At 36.3% G+C, this 22,659-nt stretch overlaps 1 protein-coding gene across 1 annotated transcript in view; it reads right to left on the reverse strand.

The window, feature by feature from the left end:
• LOC125789903 (NLR family CARD domain-containing protein 3-like) overlaps positions 1 to 22,659 on the reverse strand; it is a 335,798-nt gene that overhangs the window by 91,027 nt on the left and 222,112 nt on the right. The gene's annotated exons all lie outside the window — the stretch shown is intronic.

The raw sequence follows: 22,659 nt of genomic DNA on the forward strand, positions 1-22,659 counted from the left end.
AATGTTTGAAATGACTGATGTGTGACTTAATCATTATGTAAATCACAATTATAGACAAACACAATCTCACTAAATCTATAACACATTTACTGTTGTACTCTTTCTGTATTCTGTTGAGTATGTTGAGTAAACCTCTGCAATTCAGCTTAGAAAAAGTGAATAAATCTCAATGTTAATGACAATTAAAGATCTAATTGGCCAAACTAAAACTACTGCTAAATATAAATATTACATTATTTTTTATTATGCTACAATAATTTAAAATTAAGCAGAGCAAAAAAATGTTCTATTAGTTGATAGGTTAATAAACAATTAATTAACTGAACAGTAATATGTTGGATCTAATATAAAATTATATTTATTAAAAGGAACAATAATATTTTATAGCACATCACTTCATATTTCAAGTTAAAACACCAAATCACATTTTACAGTGTTTACATGTGCTCTGGCATTAGTCACACCTACACACCTTTAATATGGAGTCCATATTTCTCCTGCTGATTTCTGGAGTCTCCTTCTGGACTCTGTCAGAAAACATAACATTAACATATGTTACTAAATGGTGATTGTGAATATATCTACAGAAAGAAAGTTCCAGAAGATCAACCACCACTGCAACACTCCACCAACCTTCACGCTCACCAAAAAGTTAATTCTAGATTTTATCAGATCAGAGAATCATGTTTCTCACAGTCTGGTGTTTTTTTTTGTAAAATCCAGATGTGTTTTTTACAGAGGTGAGGTTTTTGTTTCCTCCATAAAGATCAGATAGCTGGAGAGCTGCAGTGATGGTTTATCTGCTGAAAGTTTCTCCCATCTGCACACAGGATCTCTAGAGCTCAGTCAGAGTGATGATTATACACTACACTGCCCAAAGTATTCATTCACCCAATCAAATCATTAAACTCAGGTTCCAATCACTTCCATTACCACAGGTGTACAAAACCAAACACCTCCACACACAGACTGCTTCTATTTGTTAGAATTTGTATTAGTAGAATTGTTTTCTCTAAAGTGTGTTTTAGTATAGAAGTTATAGTTGTAGAATTCAGAGAAAACATAGAAGTGTCTTTTCATCTTATTCTCCAGAGTCACGTCATTGTTACCTGAGATCAGCAGAACTGTTGTCCTCTCTGAAGTTTATAGGATGACCCATTGACTCTTCACTCTTCATGGAGACACAGCTGGGTTCAGGAGGGTCTGTCCTCTCTCTCTGAATCTCACTAAAACATTCAAGAGAGGAACAATATCATAAATACAGTTAATAATACTTGTTGTGTATAAAATGTGTAAATACCAGGATTCACTCTTGTATTACGGTAAAATAAAATATATTATATATAGAGTCCTTAATATAATATCAAAATGGTGTTAGTAAAATGATAAAACTCTCAATAAACAATCATGAATCGTAAATATGGGTAATTACATTTTTTTAATGATTTTTAAATGAATAACTACTTAGGATTCACTCATTTATTAATGTAAGATTTGGTATGTAAGTAGTAAGTGGTAATCCCACTTGTAATTGTTAACATAGTTCTTATAATAATAACTACAAATGTTAATTATGAAACAGGCTAAATAAATAACATTAGTATCTATTTCTTTCTTCATTTATTAATATTATTTTTATCTGTAAGATACTTCAATCCCTTTATCCATTTACTCTTGCAGATAACCAGACTTCATATTTCATCTTATTCTCCAGTCATGTCATCCTTACCTGAGATCAGTAGAACTGTTATCCTCTCTGAAGTCTAAAGGTTGACCCATTGAGTGGTCACTCTTCATGGAGACACAGCTGGGTTCAGGTGAGTCTGATCTCTTATCCTGATCCAGTCTAAAACACAACTAGTATCAGACACCATCTACAACCTTTCCAGCAAACCTTTCACTTTATACCCAATCACATTATTCTCTCACCTCTCAGCTTCCTGTGTGTCCTGTTCCCCAGAGACACTCATTTTGGAGCTCATCTTCCTCCTTCAGATTACACCTAATGCTGTAAACACACACACACACACACACACACACACACACAAACACACACACAAACACACACACACACACACACGTATTAAGTACACACACTGTTTTCCTCTTTAAAGTAATATAAAGTTCTTCTCTCTGAGTCTAAAACACTTTTAGTCAGACAGTAAATTCTAGTATTAAAGCTTCAGTTTTTACCTCTGTGCTTTTTATCCAAACGCTCTTCACCTTCTTCTCTCATCTAAACAGAAGCTGCTGAAGATTTCACTTTCACCTCAAACCAGTCTGATCCGGATCCTCACCTGAGGAGGAAGTACAGGAATTTATTTTACAGGTTAAAGAAGAATGACTGATGTTTCTCTCGACCAATCAGAGCACTCTCTCCACCTACCTGCCTGAACAGGTGAGACTCTACCTGAACACACAGATTTATGCAGCTGATTCTCAGTGAAAGCTGGACACGGTCTGCTGAGGTGAAAAGACTACTTGAAGTTTTGAAGCACAAACAGCAGGATATGTTCTGACTCTGATATTCAGTAAATAATAATACATCACAGTTCTGATTAAATAACATCTTACTGAACTTTATCATCATTTTATCTGTTTTAGGAGATTCTCTCTTTTACTTTCTGGAGTTTGGAGCCTCTCAGACAATACTGAGGTCATCTAACACGGCTTGACATTTTGTAATATTTAAACTACATAATAAACACTGAACCATAAGTGATACATGTGCTTATTATCAGGAGAAAATGGCTTCAGTAATGTAATAGATGTAAGAATTTACTTTATTTTTCTATATTTTACATTGAGTCAAAATTGAATTGAATTGAATGTCCAACAAAACTATATTGAGAAACTATTCTACCTTGACTTTCACTGAAAGTCTGAAGTTCTCATTTCTTCCACTTTCAGATTAGGTGTGTAAGTTCTGCTCTATGATACGACCTGCATTAAACTGTACTATGGTTTAGTTTTATCCTACATTTAATCTAACTGCAGTTCTGTTCTCCCTTCCAACATGTTGAACTATCTCCCCAAATGATTTAAGGAATTTTATCCTGTTAGAGAATCTTCTGTGTTTTTGGGCTGAAAAATGTCCTCAGACCCACAACTCCCCCCTCAGTACTGAGCTGTAGTGATTATTCACTCTGTACATGATGAGTTATGGGATATTAAACACTACAACATTAATTATTCCAGGATTATTGATCTGAGCTTGTTGTAACGCTCGTGTTGGACTGTAGAAACGTCCAGGTTGGAGTCAGAGTCTGATCCAGCTCATGCCTGCTTCTCATTGGTTGAACTGCTGCCAGTCAAAATTAAAATAGGCCAGTTTATCCATCTTTATATAGGATATATCTGTATAATGTACTGAAATACATCTGTGTATTATCTGTGATTTAATTTCTCAAATTGTGAGTTAAAGGACTTTAGAACTAAAGAGTGTATAAAAAATATTATATTTAGATAGTAGCTGTGCTTGCAAAAGTATTCAACCCCCTTGAACTTTTGCACATTTTGTTACCTTACAACCACAAACTTAAACGTGTTTAATTGATATTTTAAGTGATAAATCAACACAAACTAGCACATAATTGTGAAGTGGAACGAAAAGGATACATGGATTTAAACATTTCGATCAAATAAAAATCTAAAAAGTGTGACATGCAAAAGTATTCAGCCCCCTTCATCAGTACTTAGTAATGTCACCTTTCACTCGAATCACAGCCATGTCTTGGTAGGTTTGTAGAAACAGTTGTAGAATACTTTTTCACTCATTTTTGGATGATGGGTTGATGGAACAGAGCTCCTTATGAGGCTTAAAGCTTGGGATGTGTTTTTATAATCTAACCCTTAAACTTCTTCTCCACAACTTTATCTCTGACCTGTCTGGTGAGTTCTTTGGTCTTCATGATGCTGTTTGTTCACTAGTGTTCTCTAACAAACCACTGAGGCCTTCACAGAACAGCTGTATTTATACTGAGAGTAAATTACACACAGCCGGATTAACTCTATTAACTCATTAAGTGACTTCTGAAGGGAATTGATTGCACTTGATTTTATTTAGGGGTTTCAGAGTAAAGGGGTCTGAATATTTTTGCACGTCACTTTTGCAAGTCATTATGTAATACTTTGTGTTGGCCTATGACTTAAAAATCTCAATAAAATACATTTAAGATTGTGGTTATTAGGTGATAAAATGTGAAAAAGTTTAAGGGGTGTGAATACTTTTGCAATCCACTGTAATTATTATAATTATTTCATTAGGTAAATAACAACTGCACCGTATGATACCATATTAAAATCACAGCAGTGTCACATTTCAGTATATCAATAATATATTCACCATAAATCATTCTAGTAGTTAAAGAGATAATCATTAATAACTGTATAATAACTGTATATTAATTGTGTAATAACTGTGTAATAACTAAAGAATAACTGTATAAAAACTGTAATAATTGTATAACTGCTTAATAACTGTATAACTGTATAATAACTGTATAATATTGGCGTAATAACTGTGTAATAACTGTGTAATAACTGTATATTAATTGTGTAAGAAGTGTAGAATAACTGTAGAATAACTGTATAATAACTGTATAATAACTACTATACTATAGAAAGGCTGAACAGCCAGTGTAATAATCAGCATTATGTGTCTCAGTATTTTTAATGGTAGAATCACAGATACCACATAACTATGTCTATAACTATAAACTACAATAGTAAAACTATGGCAGCATCATTAATTAAACATAGTGATCATAAGGAAGCACAGTAGTTCAGAGTGATGTTATGGTTATATATGCAATAACTATAGTTACTATATAAAATCATAGTAAAACCATAGTAATTCTTTTGTAAGAGTAACTAAGAGCTAGATTAATTTAATAGATTAATGATGAGCTTCCAGCAGCTGATCAGCCAATAGACTGCACTAGAAAATCAACACATAGAAACAACAGTAAAATAAACTAAACACTGCACTTTATTAATATATGAAATAAACAGGCAGCATTAATGCTAAAAGTCTCTCTTTACACTGCAAACATGATCATTACAGACAGTAGCTGTGAGGGAGAGCTGGCATCCCCCCACAGGAGGGAGGCAGAGAGCCACCACTCAGCCTGAATCCAGACCTGCTGCTAGACTGGTTTCCACCACCAGAGGGAGGCAGAGAGCTTCCTCTTATCTCATCATTCATCATCTGCTCCACATGAGCTCTGGTCTATTTACAGTTTTTTACAATCACTAACATGCTTTTATCTGATCTGTATTCACATTTTCAAAACTCTAAATACGCTTAACTCAACATCTGTCTGTTGTGGACTAAACTGTTCATACAGTTCATGTAGCGATCACACAATATGTATTCAATTAGCATGTTTTATACATGCTTACATTTTATTAACAAACTAAATTATCCACTAACACAGGTCTGGATTTTTCTTATCTTATTTACAATTGCTTTAATACAGCATGCTAAAATTAAATATCTCATGTTACAAACCTTAAACACAGTATATAACTGCTGTTTTTACAACAATATCATGTGTAAATCTATTATAACTAATACACAATTTTGAATTTACACATTATTAATAATAAATAAAAGAATATGACAAGCCAATCAGAGCTGGAACTGGATTTTAGCTTTAGACATAATGCTGTCAGTGACATGAACACATAAAAAAGAGGATTTTTGTTTTGGACTGAGTGTGGCCAGTGTAGCTATTGGAGCACATAGAGAGAGAGAGAGAGAGAGAGAGAGAGAGAGAGAGAGAGAGAGAGAGAGAGAGAGAGAAAGAAAGAAAATATCTCTGGATGGAGGGAAAGTAATAGTTACTCCAGGAAAAGGTGGAGTTAAACCAGGACAAGGGAGAGAGGAAGAGTTGAGTCAGGATAAGGAAGAGGAACAAAGGGGCCGAAAGTATTTACATTCATTACTCTGTAGGTAGAAGTATAGATACTAGAGTTTAAAATATAAATACTTCTGTAGAAGTTGAAGCATCAACTCAAGTATCAACTTTTACTCAAGTAAAAGTCTAAAAGTTCTGCTTTCAAAAATACAGTAAAAAGTATACAAGTTAAAATAATGGAAGGGAAAGTTTAGGCCACGCCACAGAGTCCTATAATGCACTTTTTATTCTACTCTATAGTTCTATAAAATAAATATCACTCAACAACTTTTAGACAATATGTTGCTCACATTTGATACTCAAGTATTTTTATATAAAAACAATCATGATGCTGTTTCTGTAATGTCAGTAGCTTTTATTATTTTAACAGTGGTTGCACTGTGATTGACTATACGTAGCTCTGGAACAGAGAACATGCGTTCTTGTGTTTTGAAAGAATTAGTTGATGTTAATCAGGTGTTTGTGTTTTTGTGATGACAAAATGTGCTTTTGTGCAGAAAATGAACTGGGGAGGGTTTCCCGAAAGCTTCGTAATGCGTTAACTTCGTTAACTCGTACTTAAGATTGATCGTTAATTAAAGAGTGTTTCCCAAACCGGTGCGTAACTAAAGTACTACGTAAACTCGCTCGCAGATTAACGAGTGCTCTCACCCAATCGTTATTTTTAGAGAGCTTCTTTAGGGGATCTCGACTTGCAGTTCAGCACCTTAAACACCAGGGACCGCCAATTTTGAGGGAGAAAAATGTTCATTTCCGTGGTTGAAGCAATTATATTATATTACTATTAATTATAATCAATTATATTATATTATATTATATTATATTTTATTATATTATATTATATTATATTATATTATTCCCCGTGTCTGCGGGTGCTCCAGTTTCCTCCCACAGTCCAAAGACCTAATTGGATATCGGATAAAAATTAAAAACTGCCCCTTAGGTGTGAGTGTGTGAGTGGATGTGTCTGTGTGTCTGTCTGTGTCTGTCTGCCCTGCGATGGATTGGCGGCCTGTCCAGGGAGTATAGCCTACTGCCTTCCGCCCGATCCCGGCTGGTAGACTCCAGCCCCCCCGCGACCCTTAAAGGATAAAGCGGTTGATGATGAGTAAGTGAGTGAATGAGTTATATTATATTATATTATATTATATTATATTATATTATATTATATTATATTATATTATATTATAATGCCAACTTTGTCTGTGGCTTGTAGTCTTGTAGTTATTATTGTAATGCGCTACTGTCTGGATGTTCCGGCAGTAACTTAAATAAACTTCAGCTAGTTCAAAATGCTGCAGCCAGGGTCCTTACTAAAACTAGAAAATTTGACCATATTAGTCCAGTACTATCAGCACTGCACTGGCTTCCAGTCAAATTCCGCATAGACTATAAAATTCTCCTGTTAACGTATAAAGCCCTACACGGGCTCGCTCCTGAGTATTTACAAGACCTCATCTCCTGTTATGAACCACCGCGATTACTCAGATCTCAGGGTGCTGGTTTATTAGTAGTTCCTAAAATTCAGAGGAGCTCTGCAGGAGGAAGAGCTTTCTCTTATAAAGCGCCTCAACTCTGGAATAATCTCCCCGAATATGTTCGGGACTCAGACACAGTCTCAATCTTTAAGTCTAGACTGAAAACTTACTTGTTTAGTTTAGCTTTTGGTAATTAATGTTTTTCCCTTTAGATAAGGCTGCAGATTCAGGGGTTCATGGACAGAGGAAATTGTGGTAAACTGAGATGCTGGTGCTGTTGTTCTCCCACTGCACACGGTCACTCAGGTTTGTGGACGGTGGAGTGGGTGGATGCTGGTGTTTCAGGGTGCCTCCATGTCTATGTTACCTACTGGCTCTCTGCCTTTAGTTAGGCTGTTTTATTCAGTTCTGCCGGAGTCATTTGCCACACTCTGATAATGTTTTAATATTCTCAGTTTTGCATAAATCCAGTCAAAACTAATTCCATCTCTCTGCTTTCCTCCGAGTTACTGACTGCCCACCTGTCTGACCCGATACCGATGTTGGACCCTCAGGCTCTCGCGTCTCCTGTCCGGCCAGACTGATGGAAGTTTCTGAAGTCAGCTCTTCTCCACCACCACCACAGATCAGCTGCTCATCGACCATCTTACTCTCCACTACAGATTACATCCAAGCCATTAGTGGCGCTATTACACTCTTGAGTACATAAAACCTATATGGATGTATAAAAGACTTTTTAAATTTTAATTTAAAAGCCGTTTGACCAGTGGTAGGATGGTCCCCCCCTTAAATGTGAGTCTTGGTCCTCCCAAGGTTTCTTCCTCCTCCTGCAGCTCTGAGGGAGTTTTTCCTTGCCTCCGCGCTCACTGGGGGTTCTGTATTCTGTATTTTCTATGTTTAATGTTTTGCCTGATTCTTTGTCCTGTAATCATGTTTCTGTAAAGCTGCTTTGTGCCAACACCTGTTGTAAAAAGCGCTATACAAATAAATTTGATTTGATTTGATTTGATTAGTCTAACTGGGCAAACCCACGAATACATTATTAAAATCCAGATTCCTGTATGATGCTCACGGTCTAAGCAAAGCTGCAAAGTCAGCAAGTCCGTGGATTCTGTAATCAGGCTGTTACTGTGGAATACACGCAACTATACACAATTCCCACCAGACCCGGAATTACAGCACAACACTATATATTTCCATGCTATTGGGAAAATCCCTGGTACTGTAGGTCCGGTGCAGGGGACGCCTGGAGTGTCTTTAATCACACCTACACGTATTGTAAAGGGTATCGGTGAATGTGCAGGTAATATTTAATATTATTCCTTAATCAGGTGATTCTAACCAACATTGTGGCCGTTCATCTGGGCAAACTCTGGGGTGTGTCAGCTCACAAATATATAAATACCAGTCAAAAGTTGGACACGTCTCATTCAATGTTTTTATTTTATTTTTTTTTACATTGTGGATTAATATTAAAACCATGAAAACTATTAATTGACGCATATGGAATTATCTAGTAAACAAAAAGGTGGGCTTAACAATCCCCTGACCTAAACCCAACTGAGATGGTGATTGGATGAGCATACTCATGTTGGTTTAATATATATAACATACGTATATGTATTATTATATTTTTTTTTTTATATATTATATGTTTTATATTATTATTAATAATTAAAATAATAAATTAATATTACTCGCCAAATTACTATTAATAATATTAGTATAATATATATATATATATATATATATATATATATATATATATATATATATATATATACAATAATCGTTTTAAAAAAGTAATTTTTTTTTAAATAGATTAGATTTTCGAATATTTATTTAGTCATATGTATCTTTAGGAGTATTTTATTAATGCCAAACTACATCTTTTTGTAATTTAAATTTCAGAATATGTATAATATTGATGATTACAACACATTTCTACATTTTTAGGGTGTAATAGTGAATAAATACTGCATATTGGCAGTGTTGAATCGATATATGTGGATCGATTGAGTGCACTTAATTTTCACGTTGCGAAGCTCTTTGGGAAACACTCGCAGAACTGGCTCGTTCTTTACTCACGTCATTCGTTAGTTAGTTCGTTATTCACTAAGATTGATCGTTTTCGGGAAACCCACCCCTGTTTGGTTAATTGTATGAGGGAGGTGTGGTGCTGTATTTAGAGTTTAGATAAAGTAAAATCTAAAGTACTGGTAAATGCTTCTCAGCAGTTGTAAAATAGAAACTGTAAGGAGATCTCTCTGTGTTTCTGAAGTGTTGTTAGTAAAAGTAGAAATGATTCAGTAAATTTTCCCCAACCTGCCTCTAATTACTGACTTTATTTCAGCAGTAAAAGATCTGTTCTTGACTGGAGTCTCTCGGTGCAGCACTTTCACTGTGGTTCTCATTCTCATGCTGAACAATCATTGATGGATTCTCTTCTTTGTGTTTATGAACATTACAATCTCCAACCGCTGTGTTTTACCCCAAGTGCACAAAATCATCATCATCACATAAGTCTGGATGCAGCTTTGTTCTACAGATGTGAGAAAAGGGAATTAAATCTGTAAATATCAGAGTCAGAGGACTTTCTCTGCCCGAGGAAAATTTAAAGTTTAAATCTACTGTAGTTTTAGTAGTTTTAACTGGTTTTCTATAGAGGGTTTTTGTTGAAGTCTAGAGTCAAATGTTTGGAGCTAAATTTGATTTGGAAGCTGCACATTTTCCCATCAAACATGTTTTAAGGTTTTAAAGTTTTCATTAGTCATTAATCTGAGAAACTCTGATTAATTCTACACTTTTAAAAGTCTGGGTTTAGGCTTTATGAAGTTTGGTATATGCTGGTCTGTTGTGGAAGGTGTGATCTGGGTGTGATCTGGGTTTAGATAGTTTAATACTTTAATATGATTCTTGTTGGATCATTAATAAAAGAGTGGGATCTAGAGTTTGTAGATGACGCCATTATTAAACTAGAAAAGTGCATTTCCTGAAGGAAACACAGGATGGTTGTGCAGCTAACGCATAATGTAAGAAAAGAACTAGCCAGTACTGAAGTGTTTCCCAAAGAGCTTCACAAAGTGAAAATTAACAAACAAGATAAAAGAACGTTTTTGTCGACTCCTCCCCCGAAAAAGCGCACTCAATCAAATCACAAAAAACCATTCAACACTGCAAATATGCAGTAGTTATTCACTATTACACCCAAAAACGTAGAAATGTTTTGTAATCAATATCATTCTGAAATTCAAATAACAAACAGATGTACTTAGGAATTGATAAAATAATCCTAAAAATACATATAACTAAATAAATAAACAAAAATAACTATATTAATACTAATCTCTCTATATATATATATATATATATATATATATATATATATATATATATATATATATATATAGAATACACACAGAATTGTAAAAAATTTAAACCAACCAGAATATGTTTTATACATTTAGTTTTGAGGACAGATCTGCACACTCTGTATTTTATTCTCAGTGCTTTGATGAGGTACTGACACCTGAAATAGTTTTCTCAACATCTTGATGGTTGATTGGTTGATGGGGTTTTATTGCCACTTCAGCATATATTTGGCTATTTGTAGCATACACTTGGTTTAATATATCCAGACAGAGCAAAGTTGTTTAAAGTTTCTAGCACGATAAGGGAAATATATTTTGCTACAAATGTATTAAAGTAGGTGTTTCAGGTTAAGATGCGATAAAAACTTTAAGGTTTTTTCCCCTAAAAGGTCTTTAATGTTCTTTTCTTAATAGGAGGATTGCCTTATATGGTTATAGGCAGGACAGTCGATGAGGATGTGTTCAATAGGAGGATGTTGCACGGTTGACAAGAGTGAATTATTGGGTTATTATAATTTATAGATCTGTATATTTAGAATGGGAGTTGGGCCCAGTTCCTATTATATCCCCCTGCTATATCAGATAATACCAGACTGCACACCACTACAGCAGCTGCAGTTACACACAGCCTACTGTCAGCAGGACACTGAGGAGAGAGCAGGACACTGAGCAGTGAGGACCACCAGCCTCTGCTTTACTCAGCTCACTTTCTTCTGCTTCATTCAGGATTTAAAACACAGATTTGAACATCACTGCTGTTAAAACACTGATCTTCTGTCCCATAGAAATAAAAGGCTTTTGGATTCAGTGTTTGTCTCTTTATATAAACTTTATAAAACACATTTTCCCACACTATAGTCTCTTCTAATGGTCTTGTTTTAATGAATTTGAAAATTTACATGAATTAAAATTAAAATAATGAATTTAAATTCCATAGAAGCTGAAAGTGTTTTCTACATTGAGTTAACAGACAGTTAACACTGTGGAGGGGAAACAGATACCAGTCTTCACACCTCAATAAAACCTTTTGCAAGTTTCATAATTAAACAAAAACAGAATAAACTCTGACAAAGAAAATGAAGACAGACGTTGTTGGGTTTGATTTACCTCTATGTATTTATTTACATATTTTACAGAGAAAATGCATATAAACACTTTTACACAAAACACAAGTTATGTAATGTATATAGGAATTCTAACTGAAGCTAACTTGCAGCTCGTGTTTCTGGTTAGAAGTGCTTAAAAGGAAATAAAACACATTTTAAGGCTCTGTAAAAGTTAAAAGAATGAGTGTGGATACAGTTTATACAGCTTCTGAAAGTTTCAACACATTTCTAATTGATTTAAACAACATGATAAAAGTATAAGACAGTGCTGAACTGATCACTGTCGACTGGTTAACCCTCACTGCTCTGCCTGCTATACAGAATATAAAAGTGTACTATACTGTATGTGTAGATTCAGATCTCTCTAAACCAGATTCCACACCACATTTTAGCACAGCCAATGATTTAGAGCTCGGGGTATTTACCCAAGAGTCTGAAAATGCTGCTCTACCTCTCACTGACTTTCAGTAGGAATTAAGAATCTTCTGGAACCAAAATATTATCTGTGAAAATTTCAGTTTCTGACAGACAAGGCTCCCACTTTCCTACTAAACTCCACAATATAGAAATCAACAAGGTTCTATTTCCACTCTGATAAGAAGATTAGAGCTGTTCTGATAATGATCTGTTACTGTTTAGTTCAGCTATTCCAGCTGCTGAACAGCCGGATCTCACTTCAGCTCATATGAACATTTTGGAAGCTTCTAAACTCCACAGAAGTGCTGAATGAAGAGCTGATGAAGAGCCCAGATTGTCCTATAAGTACAGGTCAGCTTTTCAAATGCTGGAAAGCAGAAAACAGAACAGAATGATCAGACATGAACACACACTTACAGTCAGCACTCACCTTATTAGATTTTGAAAACATCCACAAGCAACAGAAATTATATAAAATCCTCTAAATCTAAAACTCTCATTCTCTGTCTGACTGAAACTCACTGAGCACAGTTCCACACACAAGGTGATTCAGAACAGCTTCATCAAACAAACTACAGCTTAATCCTATAAAACCAAACACTCACATACCAAACACTTCAGACTTTAGGTTATTTTTAGTCAAAACTACTAAATTAATAATGTATTTGTTTAATTATAAATTATATAATGAATATATGAACCCTCTTTCCTAAATGGTAAATTAAGTGTCTGATAAAACTATATTCAAATTATATGTTTTTTATAATTAAGCTAAATGGTTAATATTGTGCTGCTTCTCTACACAGAGTCACAATAATGAGTCTTAGAGAGTAATATATTCTCACTGCACTGAGAAAAGGCTGTGAAGTTCATCCTGTGTTTAAAAGTTAAACAGGTTTGATTGAAGTTGATACAATATTTCCAGTGACTGTGAACCACAGTAACACACTCAGTTTCACACAGGTCTGTTTTCACCCTAAACGTCAGTAAAAAAACGCTTGGATCTGGTTTGTTCTGCAGGTCAATCAAACACCTCCTTCCTTTAAAAACAGGAAGTTCTTGGTCATGCTGTGATGTAACCCACCTGAGTCTCAGCTACAAACAATGGTAGCTTAGCAACACTGCCCAACCATGAACTCAGTTATAACCCAAACATACTGTTTTTATTTCATCAAATCAAAATCACCATTAATTGGTGCATTTTGAGTAGAACTCTTACAGTCCACTGTATACAATATTACCTTAACAAGTTAACTTAAAGTCAACTCTAAAACACTGTAGGTGGCTATCAATTTGTGTGTGTGTGTGTTTTTCAGAGACAGTAATTCAGTAACTCACTATAGTGTCTCCAGTTTAAAGTGAGGATCCTTCTGTAGTTCAGAGAGCAGCTTCTTTCCCGACTCTCCTGGATTATTGTATCTCAGTTCCAGCTCTCTCAGGTGTGAGGGGTTTGATTTCAGAGCTGAAGCTAAAGCAGCACAGCCTTCTTCTGTAATCCTGCAGCTATACAGCCTGCAGAGAGAAGGAGTGAAAAGTACAACAGATGAGTGTACAGTTATATTCACACACTAGGAGTGTACATACCCCCCCATACACCCAACCCCCACTGGCTCCTAACAATGTTGTAGGAGCAATTATAAATAAGCTTAACTATACCTGTGAAAGAATCAGACCTGTAAATGTATATTAACATGTCTTACAGTCATTAACATCATATAGACAAACACAGGGTAAGACAGGCATTAGTATTGGATTTTATTTACCCTGCATTCTAACCCTCTGCTATTGACCTGTAGAACTACATTACACACTGCCACAGAGAGCAGTGTAAATTCCACCCACAGAGAACACTGATAGTTCTACTGAGCTCAAGAAGAGACCTGAATGTTCATCACTCTCTCGCTCTGTTGCTCAAAAACGAGCATGAGCAGCTCGATATACTAATTTGCAGGATACTGTACATGATTTGTGGCTGTCAGGGAGACACAATCCATATGCAGGATAATTTATTTGTCCTTAAAGACAAATAAATAAATCACTCTGTTACTTTGTGTGGAAGAAAATTCTCTCCTATAGTGTTACAGAAACTACTACAGCTTCACTCCTGAATCCTGCAGTTCATTACTACTCAGGTTCAGTTCTCTCAGAGTTGAGGAATCAAATTGGGGTCTTAACAAAACGATCACAATTTTTTTTTTCACAAGGTGCTTAATAATCTGATATTGCATACAAATAAGAGAACACAAGTTACTGTTTTTCACTTGTAATTTTTTTTAGGATAAAACTAAATAAAACTTTTGCAACACCCCTTTTTTTGCATTTTGCGCTTTGCATTCCATTTTTCTTTTTGCAATACATTCCCTGCTTTGTGTTCCTCAGTTTTGTTTGCGAGTCTATTTTGACTGCTTTTTGATGTGGGGGCGTGAGAAGAGGAGAAATGGAAAGGCAAAATGCCAAAATGGAAAGGCAGGTTATGGAGGATTAACATCATCAGCTGGAGCCTCTGCTGCTATATGTAATGCTAGAGGTCAGCCAGTTCATCCGGCTGTCCTGACCAAGCTAACCAGGCTGAACAACAGCTATTTACAGTTCATAAGTTAATGCTAATATTTTATTTTACATATACATAATTATTAAATTATATAATATTGTTGTTGTCAGTTTTTAAATTGAGCACAAGGCTGAATTTGGCTTCTTTTTCACCAGTATGCTTGCTGCAGTTACATGCGTCCGCCTGTAGACCGCAGATTTTAATAGTAAAAAGCCACATTAAAAAACAACACTGTGCAAACGCTCTGAATAAAAAGGAAAAACACAGAATTACCTGCAAGTTTATTTTAGACTTCAATATAATGTAGATAAATTAAGATAATAATGTAACTGCAGAACATAACATAAAAAAAGTTTTTTTACTCTCCCTGGGGGAAATAAACTGTTCCAGGAACTTAAATACAGATACACACAAGTACACACTATAGAATGATAACAAAAAAACAAAGGAAGACATTTTCTAGGCTCGGATCCGCACCACTCTGCATCTAAAATGTCCCGCAATGAAGCCAAACTGACCCTAACCGAGCGGTTCCGCTACATACAATATTTTCCTTATTCTGGCTGAAGCAATTTTGTAGTTTATGTTGTAACTGAGTTATGTATAGTTGATAAAGCCTATAAGTTTGATTATTTTAGGGGGATATCATGTTCCTTTTATGTGAATGAAGGCTTTTTGCATTCTTTATCCTGGTAGAAGCATTTTTATTTTGATCTGTTAAATTTGTTTACAAAAGAATAAGAAGCCTCTGTTATAATTTAAAGTTATTTATATTGGTAATATGTATATAGGTTATACGTTTATGTTTGACAGGGATGTTATGTTTTTATTTTGCTATATGCAAATAAAACTGAGCATTGATTTATTTAGAAATGTTTTATTATATTAAGTGTTATATAGTATTCTATAGTTTTTGTAAGAGGAGGCTTCAAAAACTTAAATTAAATGTTCAGACAGTAGCAGGTACAGATTTCCATTGCATTCCATTCATTCCTAGCAGTTTTTCTGAGGCCTTCAAAGTATTTATATCGATATGGAAATTATATTGTATCGACTGAAATTAAGGAATATATCGAGAGATACATTTTTGCCATATCGTCCAGCACTAGGGCAAATATATATCTGAGATTTTTTTTTTGTTCCAGGTGGGATTATTATACCATAGTGTGAGGAATACACAGTGCTGTAACCTCCAGAATATAAATAATATCTGTTCCTGTTTACTCCACACACGTGAACACACAGCAGCACAAACCCCCCTTTACATCATTGGTGTAGGAACCGGGGGGGATGGGTGGGACATGTCTCACCCAATATTAGAAACAGGTGGATTTGTCCCCCCAAAACATGATATTGTTTTACTCAGCTCAGCTGTGCTATTAATGAGGAGTCAGTGACCGCTGAGTAAGGAATTAAGTTCCGCCTCTCAGTAGAAACAGCCAATCAGCTTGCTGGTTTTGCGGTGCGGAGGAGAGTCAGTGTGCTGGTGTGAGGAAAGCCCCTCCCCCTCGCTGTGAGATTTAGAAGCGGGGTACAGAATCAGCTGGTGTTAAAACAGATCTGGATATACAGAGATTTTTCTAAAAGAAAGGTAAAGGAGCTAACCATGTAAACTGTGGTGACACTGTTTCTGATAGCTGGTTAAAAAGACACGTCTCTGAATCAAAACACACAGATCAAACCCACTGTGTGCTTAATAAACTGCAGCTGTGTTAGTCAGTTAGCTTAACTTTGGAATTAGATAGATAGGGAGTTAAGGTTTAAGAAAAAATAAACTATATATGTAATGTTCAACTTGCCCTGATGTACCTGATCAGCTAATCACTATTTCATTTTCAAACTGTGTTTATTAATTTAAGATCGCAGGACTTACTGTGAGCTATAATGAACAACAATTAATTTAAATAACTAGATATCTAGAAGCTGGATGTAGAGGATAGCCAGAATTTAGTACAGTTCTTTATGTTGGTAGTTTAAAGCAGTTTCTTAACCCTGATCACTGCCCTAAAATTGTGTGTTTTCCACCAGATCCAACTGATTAGCTAATAAACAATCCTTTATTGAGTTTACCTGTTAAAATCCCTTAGCCCCTAATGAAGCCTAAATCCATCATTATGTATATCCAGCAGTGTATTAAACACATCATACCACCACTTACTTTATTAAAGTACCTTTAAAGCAGAGAAAGCTCTAGAATATGGAGAACAGTGGGAATATGCAGTAGAATATGCAGGAACAGGGTTAAGAAACATTGATCTAACCTGACTTCTGTTCATTTGTAGTTTACAGTAACAACACAGTAAGACCACATGTCCTGACTTTTCACACATAATTTTTCTAACAACAGTAATGTAATGTGTTTAGGTTGTAAAGTCACCTTTACATGGATGTAACTAATAATAAACAGAATACAAAAAAGGGATTATTTGTGATTAAAAGATGTTGTTCTAGGACACTATAGGCTGGGCTTTGGTTCATATTAGCAAATGTGTCGCCCCAGTATAAAACCCGCTCCTACGCTCTTACTTTACATCATTTATAAACAGAATACAAAATAAAATAGCATTTCTGTTTCAGTAAATTAGTGGATAACTCACCTTCACAGCGTGAACGAGTATTTAAAAATGTACTAAAACAATAAAACAGGTTTCTATCTAACCACAGCACAAAGACGGTACTGGTGCATGTTCACAATGACGGTCTGTACTGTTACACACCTTAAGACAAGAAGAATAGGACAAAATAATAGAAACACTTCATCACTTGGTGTAAAAATATCTTAAACATCAGAGGAGATGTGATAACAACACCACAACACTCACACACACACACACACACACACCCACACACTCACTAACGCACACACACACACTCTCTCTTTCTGAACATTAGCAGGCAGTATGAGTGTGTTAGTTTAGAGAAATCACCACACAGTCAGTCTGATGAAAATGTAAAGTTCAGAGTGACTTTTCTCTATGAGCAGTTTCTGCATTTCTAATACTGTGTGTGAGTGTGATTGTGGAGGTTTTCAGCATATTCTATAGAGAGTTGATGAAGCAATGGTTCAGCGATGGCTCGGGGGAACACTGTGCAGAGGACTGATGATCATTCTACACACCACCTCCACACACTGGTACAGACTGTTGGTAGTGGTTCTGATCACTACCCAGAATTTTGTGAGTATACGCAGCTTATTTTACTGAGAGGTGTGTAACTATAAGGAAATAAGAAACATTGAGCTGCTTTTTAATGGATGATTTTTACTCAGATTGCTGCGTAATAGTTAAAAGCAGGGGTGGATCTACTGGGGTGGTAAAGGGCAGCTGCCACCCTAAAAGAAAGCCTTGCCACTCCTGCTGCCACCCCAGTTGGCAGCAACGAATTAACCCCTTTCCACACGCCCCCTAGTGGCCATTCCACCGGGGGAAATTAACTTGGCGGACATTTTGAATAACTGTAAACAAATAAATATATATAGTTTTTGCAGTGAAATCACTCTGATATGATGGAGGACACTCGTGGCTGTGTGTGTGTGTGTAGTGGAGTGTGTGTGCAGGGGTGTGTGTGTTAGTGTGTGTGTGTGTGTGTAGTGATGTGTGTGTGTGTGTGTGAGTGAGTGAGTGCAGTGGTGTATATGTGTGTGTGTGTGTGTGTGAAGTGTTTTTTGTATGTGTGTGTGTGCAGGGGTGTGTGTGCGTGTGTGTGTGTGTGTAGTGGTGTTGTTAGAGTGAGTGTGTGTGTGTGTAGTGGTGTTGTTAGTGTGAGTGTGTGTGTAGTGGTGTGTGTTAGAGTGAGTGTGAGTGTTTGTGTGTGTGCAGTGGTGTGTGTTAGTGTGAGTGTTTGTGTGTGTGCAGTGGTGTGTGTTAGAGTGAGTGTGTGTGTGTGTGCAGTGGTGTGTGTTAGTGTGAGTGTGAGTGTTTGTGTGTGTGCAGTGGTGTGTGTTAGATTGAGTGTGTGTGTGTGTATAGTGGTGTGTGTTTGTGTGAGTGTGTGTGTGTGTAGTGGTGTTGTTAGTGTGAGTGTGTGTAGTGGTGTGTGTGAAATGGTTTGTGTGTGTGTGTGTGTGTGTGTGTGTAGTGGTGTGTGTGTGTGTGTAGTGGTGTGTGTGTGTGTGTAGTGGTGTGTGTGTGTGTGTGTGTGTAGTGGTGTGTGTGTGTGTGTGTGTAGTGGTGTGTGTGTGTGTGTGTGTGTGTGTGTAGTGGTGTGTGTGTGTGTGTGTGTGTAGTGGTGTGTGTGTGTGTGTGTGTGTGTGTAGTGGTGTGTGTGTGTGTGTAGTGGTGTGTGTGTGTGTGTGTGTGTGTGTAGTGGTGTGTGTGTGTGTGTAGTGGTGTGTGTGTGTGTGTGTGTGTAGTGGTGTGTGTGTGTGTGTAGTGGTGTGTGTGTGTGTGTGTAGTGGTGTGTGTGTAGTGGTGTGTGTGTGTGTGTAGTGGTGTGTGTGTGTGTGTGTAGTGGTGTGTGTGTGTAGTGGTGTGTGTGTAGTGGTGTGTGTGTGTGTAGTGGTGTGTGTGTGTAGTGGTGTGTGTGTGTGTGTAGTGGTGTGTGTGTGTGTGTGTGTGTGTGTGTAGTGGTGTGTGTGTGTGTGTGTGTGTGTAGTGGTGTGTGTGTGTGTGTGTAGTGGTGTGTGTGTGTGTGTAGTGGTGTGTGTGTGTGTGTAGTGGTGTGTGTGTGTGTGTGTGTGTGTGTGTGTAGTGGTGTGTGTGTGTGTGTAGTGGTGTGTGTGTGTGTGTGTGTAGTGGTGTGTGTGTGTAGTGGTGTGTGTGTAGTGGTGTGTGTGTGTGTGTGTGTAGTGGTGTGTGTGTGTGTGTGTGTGTGTGTAGTGGTGTGTGTGTGTAGTGGTGTGAGTGCAGTGGGGTGTGTGTGTGTGTGTGTGTGTGTGCAGTGGTGTGTGTGTGTGTGTGTGTGTGCAGTGGCGTGTGTGTGTGTGTGTGTGTGTGTGTGTGCAGTGGCGTGTGTGTGTGTGTGTGTGCGTGTGTTTGTGTGTAGTGGTGTGTGTTAGAGTGAGTGGGAGTGTTAGTGTGTGTGTGTGTGTGTGTGTCTGTGTAGTGGTGTGTGTGTCTGAAGTGGTTTGTGTGTGTGTGTGTATGTGTGTGTGTGTGTGTGTGTGAAGGTGAGATGCTGTTTGTTGTATTTTGATGATCTTACTTCAGTGTCTCCAGTTTACAGTGTGAACTCTTCAGTCCAGCAGAGAGCAGCTTCACTCCTGAATCCTGCAGTTTATTATCACTCAGGTTCAGTTCTCTCAGAGTTGAGGAGTTTGAGCTGAGAACTGAGGCCAGATCTGCACAGCTTTTATCTGATAGATTACACCCATGCAGCCTGAGAGAGAAATGAAAATCCATTAGAAATACTGACATATAAACACACACACACCCCTATTAGTATATATTTGAGATAATTATGCTTTATTCCATAATAGTTATACAATCCTTGTTTAATTAAAATACATCTAGTAAATATATATATTTTGTAGAACAGTTCATGTAAAAATATTACACTATTGTTTACTGAATTAAAATGAGTGAAGCTGAAGATGTTTTACATATTTAAGAAATGTTTAACATGTTTCCCTTCCTTTACTATAAACAATAATATGCACCTGAATACATATACATATCCTCCACACACACAAACTAACTCTAATTTCTTTATCAATAAATTGGTTACAGATTATTTTCAGTGATTATTCCATCAATTATTAAAGCAAGACATGATCATTCATTTAGCTGAATCTCACACACTGCAGATTAAACTAACACTGAACTTAAATTCAGATAAACAGACATGCATGTACTTCTGATAAAGAGCTCAGAATAGAACACTTTTCCACAGAGAACATGCTGCTCAGTGTATTTCTCTTTATGAGGGTGAAATTAGAATAAGATTATTTAGTATTGTTAAGTGAGAGATCTATATTTATGTGCACATGGTCAGAGGTAGTTTTATTAGTTTAGGGTTTAAATGATTCTGTTGAACCACACTTCAAAAGCAATGTCTGATTTTCTTTCCACTCTTTAGAGGACTATTGGTACTTTTTGTTTATTCATTTATTTGTTTAATTTACATATACATATATACATTTAATATAGTTGGGGGGTTCAGGGTTGGAAGGAGTGAGATGCAGAAGGGGGTACAGGGGGAGAAAAAAACAAACAAACACAAAAACAAAAAAAGAAAAGAAAAAGAAAAGAGAAAAAAGGAAAGAAAGATACATACATATATATACCAAAATATAGCTAAACAGAAAACAGAATACTGAAGTTATGTGGGATTTTAACGAATGATTTTGCTACAGTTTATCTTTTGTGGGATTATTGTGATTTACTGTAATGTTTGAATTAGATGTGTCTAAATTGGGTCTGAATCTGTGTTTTTGGTGGGTTCTGAGTGTCTAGAGAGAGATAGTGTGTTAGTAGATTTTTTCCAGTGATTGATGTTAATGTTATTTTTGTTTTCCAGTTTATGAGGATGATTTTCTTGGCGATGACTCGCGACATTAAGATTATTCTATTGTTTTGTGGTGTTGTGTTAGTGGTTGGTGTGTCTCCTAGTAGGCAGAGTGATGGTGTTGGGTGGATTTGGGTGGTGAGGGCATGAGATAGGAGGGTAATAACTTCTTTCCAGAACTGGTTAACGGGTGTGCAGTGCCACATAGCATGGATATAATTATCGACTGTGTTTTGATTGCAGTGTGTACAAATTGGTGAGTTTGTGAATCCCATTTTATACATTTTGTGTGTGGTGTAGTGAACTCGGTGAATAACTTTATACTGGATGAGTTGTAAATTAGTGTTTCTGATCATGTTGTGATTATTATTACACACCTGGTCCCAGAAATCGGCATTAGAAGTTAATGATAAATCTTCTTCCCATTGTTTGCACGGTAAGCTAATAGTAAGATTCAATTGAGATATTATTTTATATATTTTGGATAATATTTTATTTGTTGTAGTAATGCTAAGAAATTCTGAAATTGGTGTAGGCAGGTCTAATGTGATTGGGGTGATTTTTGAACAGATGATTGATCTTAACTGGTGGTATTGTAAAAATTGAGTTCTCCCAATGCCGTATTTCTGGGTTAATTGTGGTAGTGACATTAAGGTGGTATTGTGATACATGTGTTTGAGGTGTGTGATCCCCTTTTTGATCCAAGGTGGGTAGTTTAGTGTTTTTTATCGATGATAAAGTCCGGGTTGTTCCAGATGGGTGAATGTCTGGTTGGTGTGAGTACAGAGTTTGTTATCTTGTGAAAATAATGGTGGAAGTTTGGTGCCTCTAGGCCGCCATGTGATTTTGAGTTCTGTAATGTGGTGAGTTTGATTCTAGGTGGTTTATTTTTCCAGTAATATTCAGTTATTGTGGTATTTAGAGTTTGAAACCAGGAGGGTGGGGCTGAATGGGAATCACTGAAAATAAATAATTGATTTTTGGTAATACTGTCATTTTAATTGTAGCAATTCTGCCAGCAAGTAAAAGGGGAAGTGTTGTCCAACGGCGGAGATCATCACTTATTGATTTAGTTAATGAGTTTAAATTGAGTTTAAACAACTCTGACAGCTGGGGGAGACCCTCACATTCAGATATGTAAATTAGTGCACATGGGGGTGGGTAGTGTTTTTAGTTTAACATCAGGTTTATTTATGTTTATTGGGAGAATTGCAGATTTTGACCAATAGATTGAATACTCCGATAATAATAATTTCCGATTGTTTGGATTGTTTCTTTTATTGAAATAACTGTTTTTTGTAGAAATAGTAAGATATCACCTGCATATAGACTGATTTTATGTTGCATGTTGGGTGTTTGGATTCCTTTAAT

This window comes from Astyanax mexicanus, unplaced genomic scaffold, assembly GCF_023375975.1.
Source record: "Astyanax mexicanus isolate ESR-SI-001 unplaced genomic scaffold, AstMex3_surface scaffold_32, whole genome shotgun sequence".
NCBI classification, from domain to species: domain Eukaryota; kingdom Metazoa; phylum Chordata; class Actinopteri; order Characiformes; family Acestrorhamphidae; genus Astyanax; species Astyanax mexicanus.